This window comes from Anomaloglossus baeobatrachus, unplaced genomic scaffold (assembly GCF_048569485.1).
Source record: "Anomaloglossus baeobatrachus isolate aAnoBae1 unplaced genomic scaffold, aAnoBae1.hap1 Scaffold_295, whole genome shotgun sequence".
Classification (NCBI taxonomy): domain Eukaryota; kingdom Metazoa; phylum Chordata; class Amphibia; order Anura; family Aromobatidae; genus Anomaloglossus; species Anomaloglossus baeobatrachus.
The window spans coordinates 273752-299129 of record NW_027442392.1 but is presented as its reverse complement, the minus strand read 5'-3'; the positions used below and the strand labels follow the sequence as shown (position 1 = coordinate 299129).

At 47.2% G+C, this 25378-nt stretch overlaps 14 non-coding genes and 2 pseudogenes across 14 annotated transcripts; all 16 read right to left on the bottom strand.

The window, feature by feature from the left end:
- Nucleotides 1-914: 914 nt before the first annotated feature.
- On the bottom strand, nt 915-1111 carry LOC142267472 (U2 spliceosomal RNA). The gene has a single exon (XR_012733364.1). It is a non-coding gene; the product is annotated as a U2 spliceosomal RNA (small nuclear RNA).
- Nucleotides 1112-1808: 697 nt separating this feature from the next.
- On the bottom strand, nt 1809-1950 carry LOC142267519 (U2 spliceosomal RNA; annotated as a pseudogene).
- Nucleotides 1951-3337: 1387 nt separating this feature from the next.
- LOC142267469 (U2 spliceosomal RNA) lies at nt 3338-3531 on the bottom strand. The gene has a single exon (XR_012733361.1). It is a non-coding gene; the product is annotated as a U2 spliceosomal RNA (small nuclear RNA).
- A 2189-nt stretch (nt 3532-5720) lies between these two features.
- LOC142267380 (U2 spliceosomal RNA) lies at nt 5721-5911 on the bottom strand. Its single transcript, XR_012733282.1, has one exon. It is a non-coding gene; the product is annotated as a U2 spliceosomal RNA (small nuclear RNA).
- A 1387-nt stretch (nt 5912-7298) lies between these two features.
- LOC142267379 (U2 spliceosomal RNA) lies at nt 7299-7489 on the bottom strand. The gene has a single exon (XR_012733281.1). It is a non-coding gene; the product is annotated as a U2 spliceosomal RNA (small nuclear RNA).
- Nucleotides 7490-8876: 1387 nt separating this feature from the next.
- On the bottom strand, nt 8877-9067 carry LOC142267378 (U2 spliceosomal RNA). The gene has a single exon (XR_012733280.1). It is a non-coding gene; the product is annotated as a U2 spliceosomal RNA (small nuclear RNA).
- A 1387-nt stretch (nt 9068-10454) lies between these two features.
- LOC142267376 (U2 spliceosomal RNA) lies at nt 10455-10645 on the bottom strand. The gene has a single exon (XR_012733278.1). It is a non-coding gene; the product is annotated as a U2 spliceosomal RNA (small nuclear RNA).
- A 1387-nt stretch (nt 10646-12032) lies between these two features.
- Nucleotides 12033-12223, bottom strand: LOC142267374 (U2 spliceosomal RNA). Its single transcript, XR_012733277.1, has one exon. It is a non-coding gene; the product is annotated as a U2 spliceosomal RNA (small nuclear RNA).
- Nucleotides 12224-13610: 1387 nt separating this feature from the next.
- Nucleotides 13611-13801, bottom strand: LOC142267373 (U2 spliceosomal RNA). The gene has a single exon (XR_012733276.1). It is a non-coding gene; the product is annotated as a U2 spliceosomal RNA (small nuclear RNA).
- A 1387-nt stretch (nt 13802-15188) lies between these two features.
- LOC142267372 (U2 spliceosomal RNA) lies at nt 15189-15379 on the bottom strand. The gene has a single exon (XR_012733275.1). It is a non-coding gene; the product is annotated as a U2 spliceosomal RNA (small nuclear RNA).
- A 1387-nt stretch (nt 15380-16766) lies between these two features.
- LOC142267371 (U2 spliceosomal RNA) lies at nt 16767-16957 on the bottom strand. The gene has a single exon (XR_012733274.1). It is a non-coding gene; the product is annotated as a U2 spliceosomal RNA (small nuclear RNA).
- A 1387-nt stretch (nt 16958-18344) lies between these two features.
- On the bottom strand, nt 18345-18535 carry LOC142267370 (U2 spliceosomal RNA). The gene has a single exon (XR_012733273.1). It is a non-coding gene; the product is annotated as a U2 spliceosomal RNA (small nuclear RNA).
- A 1387-nt stretch (nt 18536-19922) lies between these two features.
- Nucleotides 19923-20115, bottom strand: LOC142267414 (U2 spliceosomal RNA). Its single transcript, XR_012733313.1, has one exon. It is a non-coding gene; the product is annotated as a U2 spliceosomal RNA (small nuclear RNA).
- Nucleotides 20116-22304: 2189 nt separating this feature from the next.
- Nucleotides 22305-22495, bottom strand: LOC142267410 (U2 spliceosomal RNA). Its single transcript, XR_012733309.1, has one exon. It is a non-coding gene; the product is annotated as a U2 spliceosomal RNA (small nuclear RNA).
- A 1387-nt stretch (nt 22496-23882) lies between these two features.
- Nucleotides 23883-24078, bottom strand: LOC142267482 (U2 spliceosomal RNA). The gene has a single exon (XR_012733373.1). It is a non-coding gene; the product is annotated as a U2 spliceosomal RNA (small nuclear RNA).
- A 697-nt stretch (nt 24079-24775) lies between these two features.
- Nucleotides 24776-24917, bottom strand: LOC142267513 (U2 spliceosomal RNA; annotated as a pseudogene).
- Between the last annotated feature and the right edge of the window lie 461 nt (nt 24918-25378).

Genomic DNA, 25378 nt, shown 5'->3' with positions numbered 1-25378 from the left:
CTTCCACTAGCCCACCCTCCCACCCAAAGAACAACTTCTTCTGCGCAGCTTGTTTTCTAGGCAGCAGCGCTATTGTGATGTCATCGGGGGGCATTGTGACAAGCCGCCAGTGTTCCGTCTCTTCATGTTGTGCACAGTTCAAACGGAAAATACATCAACAGGCAGACTACAGAAAAGCTTACTATCAAAGGTTAGAGGGGGGCTTTCTCAGAGGGCTTTTTACAGTTTTTCTATTCCCAATTAGCCGTTTAAGTGTACTTATTGAAAGTAGTAATTCTTTCATAGGCCGCCCTTTCTTAGTATTTGACGTTCCTTATATTGCGGTATGAGGCTTCGCAGTAGGTTGCAAACATTCATCACCCATGACTGTCCCCAATTGAGCTCAGAAGCTCAATGTCTATCATGACCTCTCTTTTAGAATGTCCAAGAGCAAGCAAACTATTCCTCCAGGAGAGGGCGCCAACAGACTACTAAAGAGATCATCATTACTCAAAGAAAACCCCAAAAACCAATGCATGATAGGAATAAACAGGTAACTTTCTTTGGAGTGGAAGCGGAGAGATCGCACCAGATGCCAATTCTAGATCTTATCACACCTGTGGTCACTGCAGCAGCAGGTGAATCCACTTTGTCCAAAAGGGATCTATTCCATTCAATTGCAAATGATCTAGATAAGACAGAGAACTGCAGCACGGGGACATAGCCGAGTTGGTCAGGTTGAGTGGTGATGAGTTTGCTATTTGGATGAATAAAGAAAGTCAAAAGTGTGAAAGATAAAAAACAAAAGGAGGAAGTGTGAAAAGTGAATGGGCCAAATTGAGGTGCATATGAAGACGTATGCTTTCTTCCAATTCATTAAATCGGGCTAATATGAATCAGGTGAATTGAGTTCTGCTTTTGGAAACTGGGTTAAGAAGGGGTGCACCGTTCCTGGAGGTACTGCAATACCAGGTCAATGCGTGGAGTGGACAGAGCAAGCTCTTTTTCCATCTCCCTGTTCTAAAAATCCATTTAATATATGGTCCCCAGATAGGGGACGTATCAGATATTAAACTGATAAGAACAGATTTTTTGATTTAATGAAGCTTTCCAAAGCACCGCAAAAATGCATGACCGAAGTCACACCAAAAACAGTGCAAAGGCTAGGATTCGTGTGGACCCCTCCGTGAGAAGAGGATCCCCAAAAATCAACCCCGTCCCTCCGAGCCAGAAGGCCACAGAGAGGGTCAGGGATCTTCGGTGCTCCCCCAAGCCGAAGCCTGGTTGAGCCTTGTTGTTGCTCCCAGCGTCCACCGAGGCATCTTACCCAAGTGGAGTAGGGAGCTACTAGTCGTTGGTTTCGCAGCCGAGACTGCCCGGACCGTCAACCGGTGTTGGTTTCTCAGCCCAAGGCTGACCGGACCTCCAACCGGGTGTTGGTTTCTCAGCCCAAGGCTGACCGGACCTCCAACCGGGTGTTGGTTTCTCAGCCCAAGGCTAACCGGACCTCCAACCGGGTGTTGGTTTCTCAGCCAAAGCTGACCCGGACCTCCAACCGGGTGTTGGTTTCTCAGCCCAAAGCTGACCGGACCTCCGACCGGGATTATAAAAATTTCCCTTCTTAGCCAGAAGGCCGGGATAGGGCAATATGCTTGGAAAGTATGAATAGGCAAGGCGCGGCGTGCGACAGAGTCTGAGGCTTACCAGGGTCCCAACCTAGCAAGTTCAGACTCCCTCCAGGGTGTCCATTCCTGGGGCACATTGCACCATAACCCCCACACTTACTCAGTCTAATAGCCTCGATCCTGGTAGGGCCATGGTTTCCTCTAGATGGATATACTATCCTCCCAAAGTACTAACAAGCGCAACCTTCCAGCGTGCATTGCATCATTGTACTAAGGTGGCCGGAGCCTTAAACCACCTTTTCGAACGATACTACACTTGATCTTAGCCAAAAGGCCGAGAAGCGATAACCAGAATTGGTTTGGGCCTCGAGTGGCACCCTGGCCTATGCCGGACACATCTTAGGGAGAGAGAGCGAGAGGGAGACAAACCCACGCCTACACAAGACATTTTGTCACCCAAGCCAACCCTTGAAAAGGCTGCTTTGCAGAGCAAAAACAAGAAGAATGGTGCGTTTTGCAGCCGCCGCCCACTGCAATGAATCTGAATAACTCCTCCTTTAGGGCGCAAGCAACTCCCCTCCCCCTTGCAGTCTTTCCAATTCACGATACAAAAAGACGGACAGGACAGGTTGCCTGACTTTCCGTCACTGCCACCCTTTGCCATCCTTACCCGTAGAAAGCCCTTTCATCATCCCCAAACCCTAATCTTTTCCCTTTCCTTCCCAGCCCCCAAACCCTGCCCTCTGTACCTTTCTCACCACCCGCTTCCCTTCTCCTGTCATCCCCCTACCACCCGGGAAAAAAAGAGATTGCCCCCTCCTTCCACTAGCCCACCCTCCCACCCAAAGAACAACTTCTTCTGCGCAGCTTGTTTTCTAGGCAGCAGCGCTATTGTGATGTCATCGGGGGGCATTGTGACAAGCCGCCAGTGTTCCGTCTCTTCATGTTGTGCACAGTTCAAACGGAAAATACATCAACAGGCAGACTACAGAAAAGCTTACTATCAAAGGTTAGAGGGGGGCTTTCTCAGAGGGCTTTTTACAGTTTTTCTATTCCCAATTAGCCGTTTAAGTGTACTTATTGAAAGTAGTAATTCTTTCATAGGCCGCCCTTTCTTAGTATTTGACGTTCCTTATATTGCGGTATGAGGCTTCGCAGTAGGTTGCAAACATTCATCACCCATGACTGTCCCCAATTGAGCTCAGAAGCTCAATGTCTATCATGACCTCTCTTTTAGAATGTCCAAGAGCAAGCAAACTATTCCTCCAGGAGAGGGCGCCAACAGACTACTAAAGAGATCATCATTACTCAAAGAAAACCCCAAAAACCAATGCATGATAGGAATAAACAGGTAACTTTCTTTGGAGTGGAAGCGGAGAGATCGCACCAGATGCCAATTCTAGATCTTATCACACCTGTGGTCACTGCAGCAGCAGGTGAATCCACTTTGTCCAAAAGGGATCTATTCCATTCAATTGCAAATGATCTAGATAAGACAGAGAACTGCAGCACGGGGACATAGCCGAGTTGGTCAGGTTGAGTGGTGATGAGTTTGCTATTTGGATGAATAAAGAAAGTCAAAAGTGTGAAAGATAAAAAACAAAAGGAGGAAGTGTGAAAAGTGAATGGGCCAAATTGAGGTGCATATGAAGACGTATGCTTTCTTCCAATTCATTAAATCGGGCTAATATGAATCAGGTGAATTGAGTTCTGCTTTTGGAAACTGGGTTAAGAAGGGGTGCACCGTTCCTGGAGGTACTGCAATACCAGGTCAATGCGTGGAGTGGACAGAGCAAGCTCTTTTTCCATCTCCCTGTTCTAAAAATCCATTTAATATATGGTCCCCAGATAGGGGACGTATCAGATATTAAACTGATAAGAACAGATTTTTTGATTTAATGAAGCTTTCCAAAGCACCACAAAAAATGCATGACCGAAGTCACACCAAAAACAGTGCAAAGGCTAGGATTCGTGTGGACCCCACCGTGAGGAGAGGGTCCCCAAAAATCAACCCCGTCCCTCCGAGCCAGAAGGCCACAGCAAGGGTCAGGGATCTTCGGTGCTCCCCCAAGCCGAAGCCTGGTTGAGCCTTGTCGTTGCTCCCAGCGTCCACCCAGGCATCTTACCCAAGTGGAGTAGAGAGCTACTAGTTGTTGGTTTCGCAGCCGAAACTGCCCGGACCGTCAACCGGTGTTGGTTTCTCAGCCCAAGGCTAACCGGACCTCCAACCGGGTGTTGGTTTCTCAGCCGAAGCTGACCCAGACCTCCAACCGGGTGTTGGTTTCTCAGCCGAAGCTGACCCAGACCTCCAACCGGGTGTTAGTTTCTCAGCCCAAAGCTGACCAGACCTCCGACCGGGATTATAAAAATTTCCCTTCCTAGCCAGAAGGCCGGGATAGGGTAATATGCTCAAAAAGTATGAAAAGGCAAGGTACGGTGTGCTACAGAGCCCAAGGCTTGCCGGGGTCCCAAGCCAGCAAGCTCAGACTCACTCCAGGGTCGTCAGTCCTGGGGCACGTTGTACCATAGCCCCCCACCCTTACTCAGTCTAATAGCCTCGATCCTGGTAGGGCCATGTTTTCCTCTAGATGAATATACTATCCACCCAGAGTACTAGCAAGCGCAACCTTCCAGTGTGCATTGTATCATTGTACTAAGGTGGCCTGGAGCTTAAACCACCTCTTCGAACAACACTACACTTGATCTTAGCCAAAAGGCCGAGAAGCGATAACCAGAATTGGTTTGGGCCTCGAGTGGCACCCTGGCCTATGCCGGACACATCTTAGGGAGAGAGAGCGAGAGGGAGACAAACCCACGCCTACACAAGACATTTTGTCACCCAAGCCAACCCTTGAAAAGGCTGCTTTGCAGAGCAAAAACAAGAAGAATGGTGCGTTTTGCAGCCGCCGCCCACTGCAATGAATCTGAATAACTCCTCCTTTAGGGCGCAAGCAACTCCCCTCCCCCTTGCAGTCTTTCCAATTCACGATACAAAAAGACGGACAGGACAGGTTGCCTGACTTTCCGTCACTGCCACCCTTTGCCATCCTTACCCGTAGAAAGCCCTTTCATCATCCCCAAACCCTAATCTTTTCCCTTTCCTTCCCAGCCCCCAAACCCTGCCCTCTGTACCTTTCTCACCACCCGCTTCCCTTCTCCTGTCATCCCCCTACCACCCGGGAAAAAAAGAGATTGCCCCCTCCTTCCACTAGCCCACCCTCCCACCCAAAGAACAACTTCTTCTGCGCAGCTTGTTTTCTAGGCAGCAGCGCTATTGTGATGTCATCGGGGGGCATTGTGACAAGCCGCCAGTGTTCCGTCTCTTCATGTTGTGCACAGTTCAAACGGAAAATACATCAACAGGCAGACTACAGAAAAGCTTACTATCAAAGGTTAGAGGGGGGCTTTCTCAGAGGGCTTTTTACAGTTTTTCTATTCCCAATTAGCCGTTTAAGTGTACTTATTGAAAGTAGTAATTCTTTCATAGGCCGCCCTTTCTTAGTATTTGACGTTCCTTATATTGCGGTATGAGGCTTCGCAGTAGGTTGCAAACATTCATCACCCATGACTGTCCCCAATTGAGCTCAGAAGCTCAATGTCTATCATGACCTCTCTTTTAGAATGTCCAAGAGCAAGCAAACTATTCCTCCAGGAGAGGGCGCCAACAGACTACTAAAGAGATCATCATTACTCAAAGAAAACCCCAAAAACCAATGCATGATAGGAATAAACAGGTAACTTTCTTTGGAGTGGAAGCGGAGAGATTGCACCAGATGCCAATTCTAGATCTTATCACACCTGTGGTCACTGCAGCAGCAGGTGAATCCACTTTGTCCAAAAGGGATCTATTCCATTCAATTGCAAATGATCTAGATAAGACAGAGAACTGCAGCACGGGGACATAGCCGAGTTGGTCAGGTTGAGTGGTGATGAGTTTGCTATTTGGATGAATAAAGAAAGTCAAAAGTGTGAAAGATAAAAAACAAAAGGAGGAAGTGTGAAAAGTGAATGGGCCAAATTGAGGTGCATATGAAGACGTATGCTTTCTTCCAATTCATTAAATCGGGCTAATATGAATCAGGTGAATTGAGTTCTGCTTTTGGAAACTGGGTTAAGAAGGGGTGCACCGTTCCTGGAGGTACTGCAATACCAGGTCAATGCGTGGAGTGGACAGAGCAAGCTCTTTTTCCATCTCCCTGTTCTAAAAATCCATTTAATATATGGTCCCCAGATAGGGGACGTATCAGATATTAAACTGATAAGAACAGATACTACACTTGATCTTAGCCAAAAGGCCGAGAAGCGATAACCAGAATTGGTTTGGGCCTCGAGTGGCACCCTGGCCTATGCCGGACACATCTTAGGGAGAGAGAGCGAGAGGGAGACAAACCCACGCCTACACAAGACATTTTGTCACCCAAGCCAACCCTTGAAAAGGCTGCTTTGCAGAGCAAAAACAAGAAGAATGGTGCGTTTTGCAGCCGCCGCCCACTGCAATGAATCTGAATAACTCCTCCTTTAGGGCGCAAGCAACTCCCCTCCCCCTTGCAGTCTTTCCAATTCACGATACAAAAAGACGGACAGGACAGGTTGCCTGACTTTCCGTCACTGCCACCCTTTGCCATCCTTACCCGTAGAAAGCCCTTTCATCATCCCCAAACCCTAATCTTTTCCCTTTCCTTCCCAGCCCCCAAACCCTGCCCTCTGTACCTTTCTCACCACCCGCTTCCCTTCTCCTGTCATCCCCCTACCACCCGGGAAAAAAAGAGATTGCCCCCTCCTTCCACTAGCCCACCCTCCCACCCAAAGAACAACTTCTTCTGCGCAGCTTGTTTTCTAGGCAGCAGCGCTATTGTGATGTCATCGGGGGGCATTGTGACAAGCCGCCAGTGTTCCGTCTCTTCATGTTGTGCACAGTTCAAACGGAAAATACATCAACAGGCAGACTACAGAAAAGCTTACTATCAAAGGTTAGAGGGGGGCTTTCTCAGAGGGCTTTTTACAGTTTTTCTATTCCCAATTAGCCGTTTAAGTGTACTTATTGAAAGTAGTAATTCTTTCATAGGCCGCCCTTTCTTAGTATTTGACGTTCCTTATATTGCGGTATGAGGCTTCGCAGTAGGTTGCAAACATTCATCACCCATGACTGTCCCCAATTGAGCTCAGAAGCTCAATGTCTATCATGACCTCTCTTTTAGAATGTCCAAGAGCAAGCAAACTATTCCTCCAGGAGAGGGCGCCAACAGACTACTAAAGAGATCATCATTACTCAAAGAAAACCCCAAAAACCAATGCATGATAGGAATAAACAGGTAACTTTCTTTGGAGTGGAAGCGGAGAGATCGCACCAGATGCCAATTCTAGATCTTATCACACCTGTGGTCACTGCAGCAGCAGGTGAATCCACTTTGTCCAAAAGGGATCTATTCCATTCAATTGCAAATGATCTAGATAAGACAGAGAACTGCAGCACGGGGACATAGCCGAGTTGGTCAGGTTGAGTGGTGATGAGTTTGCTATTTGGATGAATAAAGAAAGTCAAAAGTGTGAAAGATAAAAAACAAAAGGAGGAAGTGTGAAAAGTGAATGGGCCAAATTGAGGTGCATATGAAGACGTATGCTTTCTTCCAATTCATTAAATCGGGCTAATATGAATCAGGTGAATTGAGTTCTGCTTTTGGAAACTGGGTTAAGAAGGGGTGCACCGTTCCTGGAGGTACTGCAATACCAGGTCAATGCGTGGAGTGGACAGAGCAAGCTCTTTTTCCATCTCCCTGTTCTAAAAATCCATTTAATATATGGTCCCCAGATAGGGGACGTATCAGATATTAAACTGATAAGAACAGATACTACACTTGATCTTAGCCAAAAGGCCGAGAAGCGATAACCAGAATTGGTTTGGGCCTCGAGTGGCACCCTGGCCTATGCCGGACACATCTTAGGGAGAGAGAGCGAGAGGGAGACAAACCCACGCCTACACAAGACATTTTGTCACCCAAGCCAACCCTTGAAAAGGCTGCTTTGCAGAGCAAAAACAAGAAGAATGGTGCGTTTTGCAGCCGCCGCCCACTGCAATGAATCTGAATAACTCCTCCTTTAGGGCGCAAGCAACTCCCCTCCCCCTTGCAGTCTTTCCAATTCACGATACAAAAAGACGGACAGGACAGGTTGCCTGACTTTCCGTCACTGCCACCCTTTGCCATCCTTACCCGTAGAAAGCCCTTTCATCATCCCCAAACCCTAATCTTTTCCCTTTCCTTCCCAGCCCCCAAACCCTGCCCTCTGTACCTTTCTCACCACCCGCTTCCCTTCTCCTGTCATCCCCCTACCACCCGGGAAAAAAAGAGATTGCCCCCTCCTTCCACTAGCCCACCCTCCCACCCAAAGAACAACTTCTTCTGCGCAGCTTGTTTTCTAGGCAGCAGCGCTATTGTGATGTCATCGGGGGGCATTGTGACAAGCCGCCAGTGTTCCGTCTCTTCATGTTGTGCACAGTTCAAACGGAAAATACATCAACAGGCAGACTACAGAAAAGCTTACTATCAAAGGTTAGAGGGGGGCTTTCTCAGAGGGCTTTTTACAGTTTTTCTATTCCCAATTAGCCGTTTAAGTGTACTTATTGAAAGTAGTAATTCTTTCATAGGCCGCCCTTTCTTAGTATTTGACGTTCCTTATATTGCGGTATGAGGCTTCGCAGTAGGTTGCAAACATTCATCACCCATGACTGTCCCCAATTGAGCTCAGAAGCTCAATGTCTATCATGACCTCTCTTTTAGAATGTCCAAGAGCAAGCAAACTATTCCTCCAGGAGAGGGCGCCAACAGACTACTAAAGAGATCATCATTACTCAAAGAAAACCCCAAAAACCAATGCATGATAGGAATAAACAGGTAACTTTCTTTGGAGTGGAAGCGGAGAGATCGCACCAGATGCCAATTCTAGATCTTATCACACGTGTGGTCACTGCAGCAGCAGGTGAATCCACTTTGTCCAAAAGGGATCTATTCCATTCAATTGCAAATGATCTAGATAAGACAGAGAACTGCAGCACGGGGACATAGCCGAGTTGGTCAGGTTGAGTGGTGATGAGTTTGCTATTTGGATGAATAAAGAAAGTCAAAAGTGTGAAAGATAAAAAACAAAAGGAGGAAGTGTGAAAAGTGAATGGGCCAAATTGAGGTGCATATGAAGACGTATGCTTTCTTCCAATTCATTAAATCGGGCTAATATGAATCAGGTGAATTGAGTTCTGCTTTTGGAAACTGGGTTAAGAAGGGGTGCACCGTTCCTGGAGGTACTGCAATACCAGGTCAATGCGTGGAGTGGACAGAGCAAGCTCTTTTTCCATCTCCCTGTTCTAAAAATCCATTTAATATATGGTCCCCAGATAGGGGACGTATCAGATATTAAACTGATAAGAACAGATACTACACTTGATCTTAGCCAAAAGGCCGAGAAGCGATAACCAGAATTGGTTTGGGCCTCGAGTGGCACCCTGGCCTATGCCGGACACATCTTAGGGAGAGAGAGCGAGAGGGAGACAAACCCACGCCTACACAAGACATTTTGTCACCCAAGCCAACCCTTGAAAAGGCTGCTTTGCAGAGCAAAAACAAGAAGAATGGTGCGTTTTGCAGCCGCCGCCCACTGCAATGAATCTGAATAACTCCTCCTTTAGGGCGCAAGCAACTCCCCTCCCCCTTGCAGTCTTTCCAATTCACGATACAAAAAGACGGACAGGACAGGTTGCCTGACTTTCCGTCACTGCCACCCTTTGCCATCCTTACCCGTAGAAAGCCCTTTCATCATCCCCAAACCCTAATCTTTTCCCTTTCCTTCCCAGCCCCCAAACCCTGCCCTCTGTACCTTTCTCACCACCCGCTTCCCTTCTCCTGTCATCCCCCTACCACCCGGGAAAAAAAGAGATTGCCCCCTCCTTCCACTAGCCCACCCTCCCACCCAAAGAACAACTTCTTCTGCGCAGCTTGTTTTCTAGGCAGCAGCGCTATTGTGATGTCATCGGGGGGCATTGTGACAAGCCGCCAGTGTTCCGTCTCTTCATGTTGTGCACAGTTCAAACGGAAAATACATCAACAGGCAGACTACAGAAAAGCTTACTATCAAAGGTTAGAGGGGGGCTTTCTCAGAGGGCTTTTTACAGTTTTTCTATTCCCAATTAGCCGTTTAAGTGTACTTATTGAAAGTAGTAATTCTTTCATAGGCCGCCCTTTCTTAGTATTTGACGTTCCTTATATTGCGGTATGAGGCTTCGCAGTAGGTTGCAAACATTCATCACCCATGACTGTCCCCAATTGAGCTCAGAAGCTCAATGTCTATCATGACCTCTCTTTTAGAATGTCCAAGAGCAAGCAAACTATTCCTCCAGGAGAGGGCGCCAACAGACTACTAAAGAGATCATCATTACTCAAAGAAAACCCCAAAAACCAATGCATGATAGGAATAAACAGGTAACTTTCTTTGGAGTGGAAGCGGAGAGATCGCACCAGATGCCAATTCTAGATCTTATCACACCTGTGGTCACTGCAGCAGCAGGTGAATCCACTTTGTCCAAAAGGGATCTATTCCATTCAATTGCAAATGATCTAGATAAGACAGAGAACTGCAGCACGGGGACATAGCCGAGTTGGTCAGGTTGAGTGGTGATGAGTTTGCTATTTGGATGAATAAAGAAAGTCAAAAGTGTGAAAGATAAAAAACAAAAGGAGGAAGTGTGAAAAGTGAATGGGCCAAATTGAGGTGCATATGAAGACGTATGCTTTCTTCCAATTCATTAAATCGGGCTAATATGAATCAGGTGAATTGAGTTCTGCTTTTGGAAACTGGGTTAAGAAGGGGTGCACCGTTCCTGGAGGTACTGCAATACCAGGTCAATGCGTGGAGTGGACAGAGCAAGCTCTTTTTCCATCTCCCTGTTCTAAAAATCCATTTAATATATGGTCCCCAGATAGGGGACGTATCAGATATTAAACTGATAAGAACAGATACTACACTTGATCTTAGCCAAAAGGCCGAGAAGCGATAACCAGAATTGGTTTGGGCCTCGAGTGGCACCCTGGCCTATGCCGGACACATCTTAGGGAGAGAGAGCGAGAGGGAGACAAACCCACGCCTACACAAGACATTTTGTCACCCAAGCCAACCCTTGAAAAGGCTGCTTTGCAGAGCAAAAACAAGAAGAATGGTGCGTTTTGCAGCCGCCGCCCACTGCAATGAATCTGAATAACTCCTCCTTTAGGGCGCAAGCAACTCCCCTCCCCCTTGCAGTCTTTCCAATTCACGATACAAAAAGACGGACAGGACAGGTTGCCTGACTTTCCGTCACTGCCACCCTTTGCCATCCTTACCCGTAGAAAGCCCTTTCATCATCCCCAAACCCTAATCTTTTCCCTTTCCTTCCCAGCCCCCAAACCCTGCCCTCTGTACCTTTCTCACCACCCGCTTCCCTTCTCCTGTCATCCCCCTACCACCCGGGAAAAAAAGAGATTGCCCCCTCCTTCCACTAGCCCACCCTCCCACCCAAAGAACAACTTCTTCTGCGCAGCTTGTTTTCTAGGCAGCAGCGCTATTGTGATGTCATCGGGGGGCATTGTGACAAGCCGCCAGTGTTCCGTCTCTTCATGTTGTGCACAGTTCAAACGGAAAATACATCAACAGGCAGACTACAGAAAAGCTTACTATCAAAGGTTAGAGGGGGGCTTTCTCAGAGGGCTTTTTACAGTTTTTCTATTCCCAATTAGCCGTTTAAGTGTACTTATTGAAAGTAGTAATTCTTTCATAGGCCGCCCTTTCTTAGTATTTGACGTTCCTTATATTGCGGTATGAGGCTTCGCAGTAGGTTGCAAACATTCATCACCCATGACTGTCCCCAATTGAGCTCAGAAGCTCAATGTCTATCATGACCTCTCTTTTAGAATGTCCAAGAGCAAGCAAACTATTCCTCCAGGAGAGGGCGCCAACAGACTACTAAAGAGATCATCATTACTCAAAGAAAACCCCAAAAACCAATGCATGATAGGAATAAACAGGTAACTTTCTTTGGAGTGGAAGCGGAGAGATCGCACCAGATGCCAATTCTAGATCTTATCACACCTGTGGTCACTGCAGCAGCAGGTGAATCCACTTTGTCCAAAAGGGATCTATTCCATTCAATTGCAAATGATCTAGATAAGACAGAGAACTGCAGCACGGGGACATAGCCGAGTTGGTCAGGTTGAGTGGTGATGAGTTTGCTATTTGGATGAATAAAGAAAGTCAAAAGTGTGAAAGATAAAAAACAAAAGGAGGAAGTGTGAAAAGTGAATGGGCCAAATTGAGGTGCATATGAAGACGTATGCTTTCTTCCAATTCATTAAATCGGGCTAATATGAATCAGGTGAATTGAGTTCTGCTTTTGGAAACTGGGTTAAGAAGGGGTGCACCGTTCCTGGAGGTACTGCAATACCAGGTCAATGCGTGGAGTGGACAGAGCAAGCTCTTTTTCCATCTCCCTGTTCTAAAAATCCATTTAATATATGGTCCCCAGATAGGGGACGTATCAGATATTAAACTGATAAGAACAGATACTACACTTGATCTTAGCCAAAAGGCCGAGAAGCGATAACCAGAATTGGTTTGGGCCTCGAGTGGCACCCTGGCCTATGCCGGACACATCTTAGGGAGAGAGAGCGAGAGGGAGACAAACCCACGCCTACACAAGACATTTTGTCACCCAAGCCAACCCTTGAAAAGGCTGCTTTGCAGAGCAAAAACAAGAAGAATGGTGCGTTTTGCAGCCGCCGCCCACTGCAATGAATCTGAATAACTCCTCCTTTAGGGCGCAAGCAACTCCCCTCCCCCTTGCAGTCTTTCCAATTCACGATACAAAAAGACGGACAGGACAGGTTGCCTGACTTTCCGTCACTGCCACCCTTTGCCATCCTTACCCGTAGAAAGCCCTTTCATCATCCCCAAACCCTAATCTTTTCCCTTTCCTTCCCAGCCCCCAAACCCTGCCCTCTGTACCTTTCTCACCACCCGCTTCCCTTCTCCTGTCATCCCCCTACCACCCGGGAAAAAAAGAGATTGCCCCCTCCTTCCACTAGCCCACCCTCCCACCCAAAGAACAACTTCTTCTGCGCAGCTTGTTTTCTAGGCAGCAGCGCTATTGTGATGTCATCGGGGGGCATTGTGACAAGCCGCCAGTGTTCCGTCTCTTCATGTTGTGCACAGTTCAAACGGAAAATACATCAACAGGCAGACTACAGAAAAGCTTACTATCAAAGGTTAGAGGGGGGCTTTCTCAGAGGGCTTTTTACAGTTTTTCTATTCCCAATTAGCCGTTTAAGTGTACTTATTGAAAGTAGTAATTCTTTCATAGGCCGCCCTTTCTTAGTATTTGACGTTCCTTATATTGCGGTATGAGGCTTCGCAGTAGGTTGCAAACATTCATCACCCATGACTGTCCCCAATTGAGCTCAGAAGCTCAATGTCTATCATGACCTCTCTTTTAGAATGTCCAAGAGCAAGCAAACTATTCCTCCAGGAGAGGGCGCCAACAGACTACTAAAGAGATCATCATTACTCAAAGAAAACCCCAAAAACCAATGCATGATAGGAATAAACAGGTAACTTTCTTTGGAGTGGAAGCGGAGAGATCGCACCAGATGCCAATTCTAGATCTTATCACACCTGTGGTCACTGCAGCAGCAGGTGAATCCACTTTGTCCAAAAGGGATCTATTCCATTCAATTGCAAATGATCTAGATAAGACAGAGAACTGCAGCACGGGGACATAGCCGAGTTGGTCAGGTTGAGTGGTGATGAGTTTGCTATTTGGATGAATAAAGAAAGTCAAAAGTGTGAAAGATAAAAAACAAAAGGAGGAAGTGTGAAAAGTGAATGGGCCAAATTGAGGTGCATATGAAGACGTATGCTTTCTTCCAATTCATTAAATCGGGCTAATATGAATCAGGTGAATTGAGTTCTGCTTTTGGAAACTGGGTTAAGAAGGGGTGCACCGTTCCTGGAGGTACTGCAATACCAGGTCAATGCGTGGAGTGGACAGAGCAAGCTCTTTTTCCATCTCCCTGTTCTAAAAATCCATTTAATATATGGTCCCCAGATAGGGGACGTATCAGATATTAAACTGATAAGAACAGATACTACACTTGATCTTAGCCAAAAGGCCGAGAAGCGATAACCAGAATTGGTTTGGGCCTCGAGTGGCACCCTGGCCTATGCCGGACACATCTTAGGGAGAGAGAGCGAGAGGGAGACAAACCCACGCCTACACAAGACATTTTGTCACCCAAGCCAACCCTTGAAAAGGCTGCTTTGCAGAGCAAAAACAAGAAGAATGGTGCGTTTTGCAGCCGCCGCTCACTGCAATGAATCTGAATAACTCCTCCTTTAGGGCGCAAGCAACTCCCCTCCCCCTTGCAGTCTTTCCAATTCACGATACAAAAAGACGGACAGGACAGGTTGCCTGACTTTCCGTCACTGCCACCCTTTGCCATCCTTACCCGTAGAAAGCCCTTTCATCATCCCCAAACCCTAATCTTTTCCCTTTCCTTCCCAGCCCCCAAACCCTGCCCTCTGTACCTTTCTCACCACCCGCTTCCCTTCTCCTGTCATCCCCCTACCACCCGGGAAAAAAAGAGATTGCCCCCTCCTTCCACTAGCCCACCCTCCCACCCAAAGAACAACTTCTTCTGCGCAGCTTGTTTTCTAGGCAGCAGCGCTATTGTGATGTCATCGGGGGGCATTGTGACAAGCCGCCAGTGTTCCGTCTCTTCATGTTGTGCACAGTTCAAACGGAAAATACATCAACAGGCAGACTACAGAAAAGCTTACTATCAAAGGTTAGAGGGGGGCTTTCTCAGAGGGCTTTTTACAGTTTTTCTATTCCCAATTAGCCGTTTAAGTGTACTTATTGAAAGTAGTAATTCTTTCATAGGCCGCCCTTTCTTAGTATTTGACGTTCCTTATATTGCGGTATGAGGCTTCGCAGTAGGTTGCAAACATTCATCACCCATGACTGTCCCCAATTGAGCTCAGAAGCTCAATGTCTATCATGACCTCTCTTTTAGAATGTCCAAGAGCAAGCAAACTATTCCTCCAGGAGAGGGCGCCAACAGACTACTAAAGAGATCATCATTACTCAAAGAAAACCCCAAAAACCAATGCATGATAGGAATAAACAGGTAACTTTCTTTGGAGTGGAAGCGGAGAGATCGCACCAGATGCCAATTCTAGATCTTATCACACCTGTGGTCACTGCAGCAGCAGGTGAATCCACTTTGTCCAAAAGGGATCTATTCCATTCAATTGCAAATGATCTAGATAAGACAGAGAACTGCAGCACGGGGACATAGCCGAGTTGGTCAGGTTGAGTGGTGATGAGTTTGCTATTTGGATGAATAAAGAAAGTCAAAAGTGTGAAAGATAAAAAACAAAAGGAGGAAGTGTGAAAAGTGAATGGGCCAAATTGAGGTGCATATGAAGACGTATGCTTTCTTCCAATTCATTAAATCGGGCTAATATGAATCAGGTGAATTGAGTTCTGCTTTTGGAAACTGGGTTAAGAAGGGGTGCACCGTTCCTGGAGGTACTGCAATACCAGGTCAATGCGTGGAGTGGACAGAGCAAGCTCTTTTTCCATCTCCCTGTTCTAAAAATCCATTTAATATATGGTCCCCAGATAGGGGACGTATCAGATATTAAACTGATAAGAACAGATACTACACTTGATCTTAGCCAAAAGGCCGAGAAGCGATAACCAGAATTGGTTTGGGCCTCGAGTGGCACCCTGGCCTATGCCGGACACATCTTAGGGAGAGAGAGCGAGAGGGAGACAAACCCACGCCTACACAAGACATTTTGTCACCCAAGCCAACCCTTGAAAAGGCTGCTTTGCAGAGCAAAAACAAGAAGAATGGTGCGTTTTGCAGCCGCCGCCCACTGCAATGAATCTGAATAACTCCTCCTTTAGGGCGCAAGCAACTCCCCTCCCCCTTGCAGTCTTTCCAATTCACGATACAAAAAGACGGACAGGACAGGTTGCCTGACTTTCCGTCACTGCCACCCTTTGCCATCCTTACCCGTAGAAAGCCCTTTCATCATCCCCAAACCCTAATCTTTTCCCTTTCCTTCCCAGCCCCCAAACCCTGCCCTCTGTACCTTTCTCACCACCCGCTTCCCTTCTCCTGTCATCCCCCTACCACCCGGGAAAAAAAGAGATTGCCCCCTCCTTCCACTAGCCCACCCTCCCACCCAAAGAACAACTTCTTCTGCGCAGCTTGTTTTCTAGGCAGCAGCGCTATTGTGATGTCATCGGGGGGCATTGTGACAAGCCGCCAGTGTTCCGTCTCTTCATGTTGTGCACAGTTCAAACGGAAAATACATCAACAGGCAGACTACAGAAAAGCTTACTATCAAAGGTTAGAGGGGGGCTTTCTCAGAGGGCTTTTTACAGTTTTTCTATTCCCAATTAGCCGTTTAAGTGTACTTATTGAAAGTAGTAATTCTTTCATAGGCCGCCCTTTCTTAGTATTTGACGTTCCTTATATTGCGGTATGAGGCTTCGCAGTAGGTTGCAAACATTCATCACCCATGACTGTCCCCAATTGAGCTCAGAAGCTCAATGTCTATCATGACCTCTCTTTTAGAATGTCCAAGAGCAAGCAAACTATTCCTCCAGGAGAGGGCGCCAACAGACTACTAAAGAGATCATCATTACTCAAAGAAAACCCCAAAAACCAATGCATGATAGGAATAAACAGGTAACTTTCTTTGGAGTGGAAGCGGAGAGATCGCACCAGATGCCAATTCTAGATCTTATCACACCTGTGGTCACTGCAGCAGCAGGTGAATCCACTTTGTCCAAAAGGGATCTATTCCATTCAATTGCAAATGATCTAGATAAGACAGAGAACTGCAGCACGGGGACATAGCCGAGTTGGTCAGGTTGAGTGGTGATGAGTTTGCTATTTGGATGAATAAAGAAAGTCAAAAGTGTGAAAGATAAAAAACAAAAGGAGGAAGTGTGAAAAGTGAATGGGCCAAATTGAGGTGCATATGAAGACGTATGCTTTCTTCCAATTCATTAAATCGGGCTAATATGAATCAGGTGAATTGAGTTCTGCTTTTGGAAACTGGGTTAAGAAGGGGTGCACCGTTCCTGGAGGTACTGCAATACCAGGTCAATGCGTGGAGTGGACAGAGCAAGCTCTTTTTCCATCTCCCTGTTCTAAAAATCCATTTAATATATGGTCCCCAGATAGGGGACGTATCAGATATTAAACTGATAAGAACAGATACTACACTTGATCTTAGCCAAAAGGCCGAGAAGCGATAACCAGAATTGGTTTGGGCCTCGAGTGGCACCCTGGCCTATGCCGGACACATCTTAGGGAGAGAGAGCGAGAGGGAGACAAACCCACGCCTACACAAGACATTTTGTCACCCAAGCCAACCCTTGAAAAGGCTGCTTTGCAGAGCAAAAACAAGAAGAATGGTGCGTTTTGCAGCCGCCGCCCACTGCAATGAATCTGAATAACTCCTCCTTTAGGGCGCAAGCAACTCCCCTCCCCCTTGCAGTCTTTCCAATTCACGATACAAAAAGACGGACAGGACAGGTTGCCTGACTTTCCGTCACTGCCACCCTTTGCCATCCTTACCCGTAGAAAGCCCTTTCATCATCCCCAAACCCTAATCTTTTCCCTTTCCTTCCCAGCCCCCAAACCCTGCCCTCTGTACCTTTCTCACCACCCGCTTCCCTTCTCCTGTCATCCCCCTACCACCCGGGAAAAAAAGAGATTGCCCCCTCCTTCCACTAGCCCACCCTCCCACCCAAAGAACAACTTCTTCTGCGCAGCTTGTTTTCTAGGCAGCAGCGCTATTGTGATGTCATCGGGGGGCATTGTGACAAGCCGCCAGTGTTCCGTCTCTTCATGTTGTGCACAGTTCAAACGGAAAATACATCAACAGGCAGACTACAGAAAAGCTTACTATCAAAGGTTAGAGGGGGGCTTTCTCAGAGGGCTTTTTACAGTTTTTCTATTCCCAATTAGCCGTTTAAGTGTACTTATTGAAAGTAGTAATTCTTTCATAGGCCGCCCTTTCTTAGTATTTGACGTTCCTTATATTGCGGTATGAGGCTTCGCAGTAGGTTGCAAACATTCATCACCCATGACTGTCCCCAATTGAGCTCAGAAGCTCAATGTCTATCATGACCTCTCTTTTAGAATGTCCAAGAGCAAGCAAACTATTCCTCCAGGAGAGGGCGCCAACAGACTACTAAAGAGATCATCATTACTCAAAGAAAACCCCAAAAACCAATGCATGATAGGAATAAACAGGTAACTTTCTTTGGAGTGGAAGCGGAGAGATCGCACCAGATGCCAATTCTAGATCTTATCACACCTGTGGTCACTGCAGCAGCAGGTGAATCCACTTTGTCCAAAAGGGATCTATTCCATTCAATTGCAAATGATCTAGATAAGACAGAGAACTGCAGCACGGGGACATAGCCGAGTTGGTCAGGTTGAGTGGTGATGAGTTTGCTATTTGGATGAATAAAGAAAGTCAAAAGTGTGAAAGATAAAAAACAAAAGGAGGAAGTGTGAAAAGTGAATGGGCCAAATTGAGGTGCATATGAAGACGTATGCTTTCTTCCAATTCATTAAATCGGGCTAATATGAATCAGGTGAATTGAGTTCTGCTTTTGGAAACTGGGTTAAGAAGGGGTGCACCGTTCCTGGAGGTACTGCAATACCAGGTCAATGCGTGGAGTGGACAGAGCAAGCTCTTTTTCCATCTCCCTGTTCTAAAAATCCATTTAATATATGGTCCCCAGATAGGGGACGTATCAGATATTAAACTGATAAGAACAGATACTACACTTGATCTTAGCCAAAAGGCCGAGAAGCGATAACCAGAATTGGTTTGGGCCTCGAGTGGCACCCTGGCCTATGCCGGACACATCTTAGGGAGAGAGAGCGAGAGGGAGACAAACCCACGCCTACACAAGACATTTTGTCACCCAAGCCAACCCTTGAAAAGGCTGCTTTGCAGAGCAAAAACAAGAAGAATGGTGCGTTTTGCAGCCGCCGCCCACTGCAATGAATCTGAATAACTCCTCCTTTAGGGCGCAAGCAACTCCCCTCCCCCTTGCAGTCTTTCCAATTCACGATACAAAAAGACGGACAGGACAGGTTGCCTGACTTTCCGTCACTGCCACCCTTTGCCATCCTTACCCGTAGAAAGCCCTTTCATCATCCCCAAACCCTAATCTTTTCCCTTTCCTTCCCAGCCCCCAAACCCTGCCCTCTGTACCTTTCTCACCACCCGCTTCCCTTCTCCTGTCATCCCCCTACCACCCGGGAAAAAAAGAGATTGCCCCCTCCTTCCACTAGCCCACCCTCCCACCCAAAGAACAACTTCTTCTGCGCAGCTTGTTTTCTAGGCAGCAGCGCTATTGTGATGTCATCGGGGGGCATTGTGACAAGCCGCCAGTGTTCCGTCTCTTCATGTTGTGCACAGTTCAAACGGAAAATACATCAACAGGCAGACTACAGAAAAGCTTACTATCAAAGGTTAGAGGGGGGCTTTCTCAGAGGGCTTTTTACAGTTTTTCTATTCCCAATTAGCCGTTTAAGTGTACTTATTGAAAGTAGTAATTCTTTCATAGGCCGCCCTTTCTTAGTATTTGACGTTCCTTATATTGCGGTATGAGGCTTCGCAGTAGGTTGCAAACATTCATCACCCATGACTGTCCCCAATTGAGCTCAGAAGCTCAATGTCTATCATGACCTCTCTTTTAGAATGTCCAAGAGCAAGCAAACTATTCCTCCAGGAGAGGGCGCCAACAGACTACTAAAGAGATCATCATTACTCAAAGAAAACCCCAAAAACCAATGCATGATAGGAATAAACAGGTAACTTTCTTTGGAGTGGAAGCGGAGAGATCGCACCAGATGCCAATTCTAGATCTTATCACACCTGTGGTCACTGCAGCAGCAGGTGAATCCACTTTGTCCAAAAGGGATCTATTCCATTCAATTGCAAATGATCTAGATAAGACAGAGAACTGCAGCACGGGGACATAGCCGAGTTGGTCAGGTTGAGTGGTGATGAGTTTGCTATTTGGATGAATAAAGAAAGTCAAAAGTGTGAAAGATAAAAAACAAAAGGAGGAAGTGTGAAAAGTGAATGGGCCAAATTGAGGTGCATATGAAGACGTATGCTTTCTTCCAATTCATTAAATCGGGCTAATATGAATCAGGTGAATTGAGTTCTGCTTTTGGAAACTGGGTTAAGAAGGGGTGCACCGTTCCTGGAGGTACTGCAATACCAGGTCAATGCGTGGAGTGGACAGAGCAAGCTCTTTTTCCATCTCCCAGTTCTAAAAATCCATTTAATATATGGTCCCCAGATAGGGGACGTATCAGATATTAAACTGATAAGAACAGATTTTTGATTTAATGAAGCTTTCCAAAGCACCACAAAAAATGCATGACCGAAGTCACACCAAAAACAGTGCAAAGGCTAGGATTCGTGTGGACCCCACCGTGAGGAGAGGGTCCCCAAAAATCAACCCCGTCCCTCCGAGCCAGAAGGCCACAGCAAGGGTCAGGGATCTTCGGTGCTCTCCCAAGCCGAAGCCTGGTTGAGCCTTGTCGTTGCTCCCAGCGTCCACCCAGGCATCTTACCCAAGTGGAGTAGAGAGCTACTAGTTGTTGGTTTCGCAGCCGAAACTGCCCGGACCGTCAACCGGTGTTGGTTTCTCAGCCCAAGGCTAACCGGACCTCCAACCGGGTGTTGGTTTCTCAGCCGAAGCTGACCCAGACCTCCAACCGGGTGTTGGTTTCTCAGCCGAAGCTGACCCAGACCTCCAACCGGGTGTTAGTTTCTCAGCCCAAAGCTGACCAGACCTCCGACCGGGATTATAAAAATTTCCCTTCCTAGCCAGAAGGCCGGGATAGGGTAATATGCTCAAAAAGTATGAAAAGGCAAGGTACGGTGTGCTACAGAGCCCAAGGCTTGCCGGGGTCCCAAGCCAGCAAGCTCAGACTCACTCCAGGGTCGTCAGTCCTGGGGCACGTTGTACCATAGCCCCCCACCCTTACTCAGTCTAATAGCCTCGATCCTGGTAGGGCCATGTTTTCCTCTAGATGAATATACTATCCACCCAGAGTACTAGCAAGCGCAACCTTCCAGTGTGCATTGTATCATTGTACTAAGGTGGCCTGGAGCTTAAACCACCTCTTCGAACAACACTACACTTGATCTTAGCCAAAAGGCCGAGAAGCGATAACCAGAATTGGTTTGGGCCTCGAGTGGCACCCTGGCCTATGCCGGACACATCTTAGGGAGAGAGAGCGAGAGGGAGACAAACCCACGCCTACACAAGACATTTTGTCACCCAAGCCAACCCTTGAAAAGGCTGCTTTGCAGAGCAAAAACAAGAAGAATGGTGCGTTTTGCAGCCGCCGCCCACTGCAATGAATCTGAATAACTCCTCCTTTAGGGCGCAAGCAACTCCCCTCCCCCTTGCAGTCTTTCCAATTCACGATACAAAAAGACGGACAGGACAGGTTGCCTGACTTTCCGTCACTGCCACCCTTTGCCATCCTTACCCGTAGAAAGCCCTTTCATCATCCCCAAACCCTAATCTTTTCCCTTTCCTTCCCAGCCCCCAAACCCTGCCCTCTGTACCTTTCTCACCACCCGCTTCCCTTCTCCTGTCATCCCCCTACCACCCGGGAAAAAAAGAGATTGCCCCCTCCTTCCACTAGCCCACCCTCCCACCCAAAGAACAACTTCTTCTGCGCAGCTTGTTTTCTAGGCAGCAGCGCTATTGTGATGTCATCGGGGGGCATTGTGACAAGCCGCCAGTGTTCCGTCTCTTCATGTTGTGCACAGTTCAAACGGAAAATACATCAACAGGCAGACTACAGAAAAGCTTACTATCAAAGGTTAGAGGGGGGCTTTCTCAGAGGGCTTTTTACAGTTTTTCTATTCCCAATTAGCCGTTTAAGTGTACTCATTGAAAGTAGTAATTCTTTCATAGGCCGCCCTTTCTTAGTATTTGACGTTCCTTATATTGCGGTATGAGGCTTCGCAGTAGGTTGCAAACATTCATCACCCATGACTGTCCCCAATTGAGCTCAGAAGCTCAATGTCTATCATGACCTCTCTTTTAGAATGTCCAAGAGCAAGCAAACTATTCCTCCAGGAGAGGGCGCCAACAGACTACTAAAGAGATCATCATTACTCAAAGAAAACCCCAAAAACCAATGCATGATAGGAATAAACAGGTAACTTTCTTTGGAGTGGAAGCGGAGAGATCGCACCAGATGCCAATTCTAGATCTTATCACACCTGTGGTCACTGCAGCAGCAGGTGAATCCACTTTGTCCAAAAGGGATCTATTCCATTCAATTGCAAATGATCTAGATAAGACAGAGAACTGCAGCACGGGGACATAGCCGAGTTGGTCAGGTTGAGTGGTGATGAGTTTGCTATTTGGATGAATAAAGAAAGTCAAAAGTGTGAAAGATAAAAAACAAAAGGAGGAAGTGTGAAAAGTGAATGGGCCAAATTGAGGTGCATATGAAGACGTATGCTTTCTTCCAATTCATTAAATCGGGCTAATATGAATCAGGTGAATTGAGTTCTGCTTTTGGAAACTGGGTTAAGAAGGGGTGCACCGTTCCTGGAGGTACTGCAATACCAGGTCAATGCGTGGAGTGGACAAAGCAAGCTCTTTTTCCATCTCCCTGTTCTAAAAATCCATTTAATATATGGTCCCCAGATAGGGGACGTATCAGATATTAAACTGATAAGAACAGATACTACACTTGATCTTAGCCAAAAGGCCGAGAAGCGATAACCAGAATTGGTTTGGGCCTCGAGTGGCACCCTGGCCTATGCCGGACACATCTTAGGGAGAGAGAGCGAGAGGGAGACAAACCCACGCCTACACAAGACATTTTGTCACCCAAGCCAACCCTTGAAAAGGCTGCTTTGCAGAGCAAAAACAAGAAGAATGGTGCGTTTTGCAGCCGCCGCCCACTGCAATGAATCTGAATAACTCCTCCTTTAGGGCGCAAGCAACTCCCCTCCCCCTTGCAGTCTTTCCAATTCACGATACAAAAAGACGGACAGGACAGGTTGCCTGACTTTCCGTCACTGCCACCCTTTGCCATCCTTACCCGTAGAAAGCCCTTTCATCATCCCCAAACCCTAATCTTTTCCCTTTCCTTCCCAGCCCCCAAACCCTGCCCTCTGTACCTTTCTCACCACCTGCTTCCCTTCTCCTGTCATCCCCCTACCACCCGGGAAAAAAAGAGATTGCCCCCTCCTTCCACTAGCCCACCCTCCCACCCAAAGAACAACTTCTTCTGCGCAGCTTGTTTTCTAGGCAGCAGCGCTATTGTGATGTCATCGGGGGGCATTGTGACAAGCCGCCAGTGTTCCGTCTCTTCATGTTGTGCACAGTTCAAACGGAAAATACATCAACAGGCAGACTACAGAAAAGCTTACTATCAAAGGTTAGAGGGGGGCTTTCTCAGAGGGCTTTTTACAGTTTTTCTATTCCCAATTAGCCGTTTAAGTGTACTTATTGAAAGTAGTAATTCTTTCATAGGCCGCCCTTTCTTAGTATTTGACGTTCCTTATATTGCGGTATGAGGCTTCGCAGTAGGTTGCAAACATTCATCACCCATGACTGTCCCCAATTGAGCTCAGAAGCTCAATGTCTATCATGACCTCTCTTTTAGAATGTCCAAGAGCAAGCAAACTATTCCTCCAGGAGAGGGCGCCAACAGACTACTAAAGAGATCATCATTACTCAAAGAAAACCCCAAAAACCAATGCATGATAGGAATAAACAGGTAACTTTCTTTGGAGTGGAAGCGGAGAGATCGCACCAGATGCCAATTCTAGATCTTATCACACCTGTGGTCACTGCAGCAGCAGGTGAATCCACTTTGTCCAAAAGGGATCTATTCCATTCAATTGCAAATGATCTAGATAAGACAGAGAACTGCAGCACGGGGACATAGCCGAGTTGGTCAGGTTGAGTGGTGATGAGTTTGCTATTTGGATGAATAAAGAAAGTCAAAAGTGTGAAAGATAAAAAACAAAAGGAGGAAGTGTGAAAAGTGAATGGGCCAAATTGAGGTGCATATGAAGACGTATGCTTTCTTCCAATTCATTAAATCGGGCTAATATGAATCAGGTGAATTGAGTTCTGCTTTTGGAAACTGGGTTAAGAAGGGGTGCACCGTTCCTGGAGGTACTGCAATACCAGGTCAATGCGTGGAGTGGACAGAGCAAGCTCTTTTTCCATCTCCCTGTTCTAAAAATCCATTTAATATATGGTCCCCAGATAGGGGACGTATCAGATATTAAACTGATAAGAACAGATTTTTGATTTAATGAAGCTTTCCAAAGCACCGCAAAAATGCATGACCGAAGTCACACCAAAAACAGTGCAAAGGCTAGGATTCGTGTGGACCCCTCCGTGAGAAGAGGATCCCCAAAAATCAACCCCGTCCCTCCGAGCCAGAAGGCCACAGCGAGGGTCAGGGATCTTCGGTGCTCCCCCAAGCCGAAGCCTGGTTGAGCCTTGTTGTTGCTCCCAGCGTCCACCGAGGCATCTTACCCAAGTGGAGTAGGGAGCTACTAGTCGTTGGTTTCGCAGCCGAGACTGCCCGGACCGTCAACCGGTGTTGGTTTCTCAGCCCAAGGCTGACCGGACCTCCAACCGGGTGTTGGTTTCTCAGCCCAAGGCTGACCGGACCTCCAACCGGGTGTTGGTTTCTCAGCCCAAGGCTAACCGGACCTCCAACCGGGTGTTGGTTTCTCAGCCAAAGCTGACCCGGACCTCCAACCGGGTGTTGGTTTCTCAGCCCAAAGCTGACCGAACTTCCGACCGGGATTATAAAAATTTCCCTTCTTAGCCAGAAGGCCAGGATAGGGCAATATGCTTGGAAAGTATGAATAGGCAAGGCGCGGCGTGCGACAGAGTCTGAGGCTTACCAGGGTCCCAACCTAGCAAGTTCAGACTCCCTCCAGGGTGTCCATTCCTGGGGCACATTGCACCATAACCCCCACACTTACTCAGTCTAATAGCCTCAATCCTGGTAGGGCCATGGTTTCCTCTAGATGGATATACTATCCTCCCAAAGTACTAACAAGTGCAACCTTCCAGTGTGCATTGCATCATTGTACTAAGGTGGCCGGAGCCTTAAACCACCTTTTCGAACAATACTACACTTGATCTTAGCCAAAAGGCCGAGAAGCGATAACCAGAATTGGTTTGGGCCTCGAGTGGCACCCTGGCCTATGCCGGACACATCTTAGGGAGAGAGAGCGAGAGGGAGACAAACCCACGCCTACACAAGACATTTTGTCACCCAAGCCAACCCTTGAAAAGGCTGCTTTGCAGAGCAAAAACAAGAAGAATGGTGCGTTTTGCAGCCGCCGCCCACTGCAATGAATCTGAATAACTCCTCCTTTAGGGCGCAAGCAACTCCCCTCCCCCTTGCAGTCTTTCCAATTCACGATACAAAAAGACGGACAGGACAGGTTGCCTGACTTTCCGTCACTGCCACCCTTTGCCATCCTTACCCGTAGAAAGCCCTTTCATCATCCCCAAACCCTAATCTTTTCCCTTTCCTTCCCAGCCCCCAAACCCTGCCCTCTGTACCTTTCTCACCACCCGCTTCCCTTCTCCTGTCATCCCCCTACCACCCGGGAAAAAAAGA